General features: G+C 46.7%; 1 non-coding gene across 1 annotated transcript; it reads right to left on the minus strand.

Moving 5' to 3' along the window:
• Window positions 1-4,801: 4,801 nt before the first annotated feature.
• Trnat-ugu (transfer RNA threonine (anticodon UGU)) lies at window positions 4,802-4,875 on the minus strand. Its single transcript has one exon. It is a non-coding gene; the product is annotated as a tRNA-Thr (tRNA).
• Window positions 4,876-5,389: the final 514 nt, after the last annotated feature.

Raw genomic sequence — 5,389 nt, forward strand, 5'->3', positions numbered from 1 at the left:
GACGTAAATCGGTAGAAGTTGTGCACTTGCACAGACAAACAAATGATTACAAGTTATGATTTATTCAAGGAAAAGAGCTTCACAAGTTGAGTAAGTCAGTAACCTCGTTGGACCACCTTAGGTCATTGCGGAAGCAGTTATTCGACTTGGCATTGTTTGGCAGAGCTGATGGATGTCCTGCTGATGTATATCGTGGCAAATTCTGCCCAACTGGAGCGTTAGATTGTCAAAAATCCCAAGGTGGTTGAAAGACCCTGCCCATAATGCTCCTAACGTTCTCGAATGGGAATAGACCGGCGACCTTCACGACCAACGTAGGGTTTGTCAAGCACGACGACAAGTAGAAACTCGATTGTTGAAAAGTAAGGCAAGGGTGGCTTGCCATGAAGGGCAACAAAACTGGCACAGGGTATCATCTACATACCGCTGTGCTGCAAGGGTGCCGTGGGTGATAACAAAAGGGTTCCTCTTGGATATTCGGGTATCCAGCCGCATGTTCGCGTCGTTCTCGGACGATATTTCAACAGCGCGCCTCGCTGTCTTCTTCAGGTGCTGCCTGAGACTGATCCTTGGGTCGATCGAGTCCAGTATTTATGCCTGGAAGGAGCTGGGCGTTCCCACTGGACTCGGCGCGGACCGATTAGGGAACGCCCAGCTCCTTCCAGGCATAAATACTGGACTCGATCGACCCAAGGACCAGTCTCAGGCAGGACCTGAAGAAGACAGCGAGGCACGCTGTTGAAATATCGTGCGAGAACGACGCGAACATCCGGCTGGATTCCCGAATATCCAAGATGTCAACAGAATGCCGGGAAAGCATGAAGAATTACATATAAAAGGGTTCCTGCTATGAAATAAAATGGCACCCCAGACCATCACAACTCGTCGGCCAGCCGTATGGCGAGCAACAGTCCGGTTGGTATTCCATCGCTCTCCAGGACGTCTACAGGCACGTCTTTGCTGATCATCGGTTCTCAGTTCTAAGCGGCACTCATCAATGAAGACAATTCTACTCCAGTCAATTAGGTTCCAGCACGATTGTGCCTGCAGACTGCCTTGTTACTGTAAAGAGGTCAATATTAGTCGCCGCAAGGGGCGCCTCGAGCTCACCCCACTTTCTGTGAGCCGCCTGTTAATAATCCTTCTGGTCACTGTAGCACCAGTTGCACTTCGGATCGATGATAATTATGAATCCGTGGCTCTGAGTGCCTCTCTGATAATTGCTCTATCCCCATATTCCATTGTCGTTCTACACCGACCGCTTCCTTCTTGATGCTGTGTTCGGCCATGATTCACCCATTCCTGCCAGCATCGTCGAATAGTGGCATCGTTCCTGTTCAAACGTCGAGCGATTCGCCGATTACTCAAAATGGCTTCTCTGAGCCCAACTAGTCGTACAAATTCTCCGTCAAATGCTGAGATCTGTGTATATCGTTCACACACCAGTCTGCGACGCATAGTTACCGTCCAACTGAGCACACGGAATGAAATTCGCCAAGACTTGACGCTGTAGTATCGAAATGCCACCTGTTTACTGCACGGTGAAATTCCACTGCGAAGTCTCACATTCACTCATCTGCCAACAATTTTGTGTCTGCCGTCTATACCTGTATGAATATCGATTTGCATAGCTCCTTCAGAATACGTCGTTTATTTAGTTCTATTTTATTTCATTTATTTTCTTTTAGTTTTTCCTTTGAGTGTACATCGCAAGGAGAATGTATTTTCTGAACTGAATTAAAATTAAACTGAGATGTTAGATTTCAATGACTGCAGTTTATTTTGCACGACTTCCAACCACTGTACCATTCCAATGGTTTACGTGCTCTAACTCAACAGGGTTACAATAAAGGGGATCATGCTGGTTAATGTGCTTCAGGTGAATAAGCAACATTTACTTGATACATTTTTTTATTTTACTTTTTTGGAGTGTCCAAAATAAATGAGACACCCTGTAGTCTTCGATATTAGCGGCTTCCGTACCTGGCTGTAATTCAGTAACAAAATATTAGTAACCTGCAATAAACTTATTAAAGAAACGTAATACTATAATTTTGTTATCAAAAACTGTTTCCTAGTACGTAAATTTTACGTGTCGTGATGTCATACTCTGAAACTGCATGCTTAATGGCTACGTGTTTTTTCTATTTCGTTGCCTTTTACTCTTATTATTGAAGTTACGGAATGTTACGAATATATGTCAGAAAAGAAATAAAACCTTATTTTTCCCAATATGAACGACACGATGCAAAGCGAGTACTGTGAACTGAGAGAGAAAAAGCAACAATTACATTATCTGCCATCACAGCTGCTGCACAGCTCCTGATCCAGAGAGAATACACGCTATCAGTAGACTCTTTGAAAGTCTCACACGAAACGAGAAACTACAGCAACCTATATATTATGTAACAATCTGTTACAGATGCAAAGGCAATGAACTTCAGCGAGTGTTTGATGAATATTTTTGTCTCACATTTCGAGATTGACTTTGTAAATATTGCAAGAAAAAAAATGTGGAAGAAAAAAATCAATGGCCTGTGGTAAGATAAATATAAATATTGTTGAATGCATGGTTTCGCGGTGAAATGAATTAATAAAATTTTCTCGAGCATCTAGTCGCATCAGGTGGTTAAAATCCCACGAGCTTTCGACCGAGCTGTCCTCAGTCATTGTCAAGTGGTAAGATGACTGCTGTGTCGCCGTGGCCGCGTCGTTATATAGCCGCAATGCTGGCCGTGACGTCACTAGTGCTCTGTACCTCGCCATATATGGTAATGTTTTCATCCCGCGTCCGTCTCGCCCGTTTTAGCCTCGCGATGGCCGGGTCCCAGGCTGTACTGAGCTGCAAATCACCATCCTTGTTGATGAGGTTTTTATTTCAAATAGCTTCTTTTATGACGCTATCCCAAAATCCCTTCGTCTTCATAACGACAGATGTTTCGTCGAACAGAATTCGGTGTCCATTTTCTAAGGCGTCTTCTGCCACGGCTGTTTTTTCTCCATAGCGTAGGCGTAAGCACATCTCGTGTTCCGTCCGGCTTTGCTCCACAGTGCGTACTGTTTGGCCGATGTAGTAACAGCCGAACTGACATGGTATCTTATACACTCCAGGCGTTCTAAGCCCTAGATCGCCCTTCACAGTCCTCATGAGCTGGCGAATTTTTGTTGGGGGGCTGAACACCGACGAGATGCTATATCTCTTCAGGAGCCGGCTAATCTTTCCCGACACTGTACCACAGAAAGGCAAAAACACAAGATTCGTGCTTTCTTCTTCGGTGGTGTTCTCTACAGCCGGTCGGAGTGGCCAAGCGGCTCTAGGCGCATCAGTCTGGAGCCGCGCGACCGCTACGGTCGCAGGTTCGAATCCTGCCTCGGGCATGGATGTTTGTGATGTCCTTAGGTTAGTTAGGTTTAAGTAGTTCTAAGTTCTAGGGGACTGATGACCTCAGATGTTAAGTCCCATAGTGCTCAGAGCCATTTGAACCATTTTGTTCTCTACTCTGTTGGTGTGTTTATTGCGTGTCACACCTGATATAGCCTGTGACATCTGTCCGTGGCTGTACCCGTTTTCCCGGAAGACTTTTCGGAGGTGGCTCAGTTCTAGTGGCAGACTTTCGGCGTCTGAGATGACTTTAGCACGATGGACCAGGGTATTCAGAACGCCACGTTTCTGTGCCGGATGGTATCTGCACGCTCTCAGCCACCACCATCCGCGGGTATGACATGCTGGCGAAACATATGGCAGTAACACGTCTTTGGTCCTGGAGTGCCAAACTGTTCAAAAAAAGAACGTAGCCGTGAGGTCACACCATGTAGTGACACGTTCACCACAAAGCGGAACTTCATGCACAGTGACGGGAGGTGAAGATCCCAACACTCGGCAATTCTGTGTGTTCACCTCACCCGTCAGAGAAGAATGAGCTTCGTCTGCCATAGGGTGGTCAACTTCAATCCTTGCAAGAAAGTGGAGAGCGAAGTCAACACGTCGTTGTGGATCCTGTGGTGCAAGTTGCTGTACGATATGGTTCTTGTGCTGACACCATTTGAGAATGGTTCGGAGCACCTTCTGTACAGTGGACCATGGGATGTTCAATTGTCGTGACACAGCACGTGCACTGCCTGACGATCGAGAATAGCGTTCAGCGTTGTCTGTTATAGAAATATCAACCACCTGTGGTGCAACCGGTCGTCAGCCTCTTCCCGGAGCGACTCCCACTTCTCCAGTTGATTCGAACTTCTTCATTATGAAACGTCCTGTCAGATCAAAACTGTGTGCCGGACCGAGACTCGAACTCGGGACCTTTGCCTTTCACGGGCAAGTGCTCTACAATCTGAGCTACCCATGCACTACTCACGACCCGCCCTCATAGCTTCAGTTCTGCCAGTATCTGGTCTCCTACCTTCCATACTTCACAGAAGCTCGTCGGTGAACCTTGCAGAACTAGCACACCTGGAGGAAAGGATCCTGCGGAGACGTGGCTTAGCAACAGCCTGGTGGATGTTTCCAGGATGAGATTTTCACTCTGCAGCGGAGTGTGCGCTGATACGAAACTTCCTGATAGATTAAAACTGTGTGCTTTTTCATTATGCTCCAGACAGCAGGTGGACAAACAGGACCCTTCCGTAAATCTTTCAGCCGGCGATATTCTCGAAGTGCAGCTGCAGCATTACTGCCGTTTTGATGACAGAGCTTCACCAAGAATGCCCTGCTCCTTTTGTCCAAGCTCATGTCACAATGAAATGAACACCCTTAGCTGTTTACAGGCGTTGACATACGTCAACGGGGACAAATGAAAATGTGTGCCCCGACCGGGACTCGAACCCGGGATCTCCTGCTTACATGGCAGACGCTCTATCCATCTGAGCCACCGAGGACACAGAGGATAGCGCGACTGCAAGGATTTATCTCTGGCATGCCTCCCGCGAAACCCACAGTCTCAACGTATTGTCCCGCACTACATTCGTAGTGCCCCCGCCCATTATACTCATTACTCGCGGCGCGTTGCCGATTCCCGTAAGAGTTCGGGCACTGTTTGTGTATTCGCACAGAAGAAGAAGAAGATGGTCAAGTGGTTGGTGAGTCTTAACTATATATTTACTAAGATGGTATCTGTTCTTTCGGACATGTCCGAAAGAACAGATACCATCTTAGTAAATACAAGCTCATGTTGACACATAAACAAGTGCACTGCGACCGGTCAGGTTTTGGGACTATGAAGCATGATGACTGATCACGGCACCTCGTGGCCATAGTTGGAACTAGACGGTGGCGCTGTGATGCATGGAAATCATGCACCCCATACTCTGGACATTAATGCTACCAAGTTTGGTACTCTTATGGTAATTAGTTTCCGTGTTATAATATGTTAAATAGGGAAAGTCTAATTAT

The sequence above is a fragment of the Schistocerca serialis genome, chromosome 8, assembly GCF_023864345.2.
Source record: "Schistocerca serialis cubense isolate TAMUIC-IGC-003099 chromosome 8, iqSchSeri2.2, whole genome shotgun sequence".
Classification (NCBI taxonomy): domain Eukaryota; kingdom Metazoa; phylum Arthropoda; class Insecta; order Orthoptera; family Acrididae; genus Schistocerca; species Schistocerca serialis.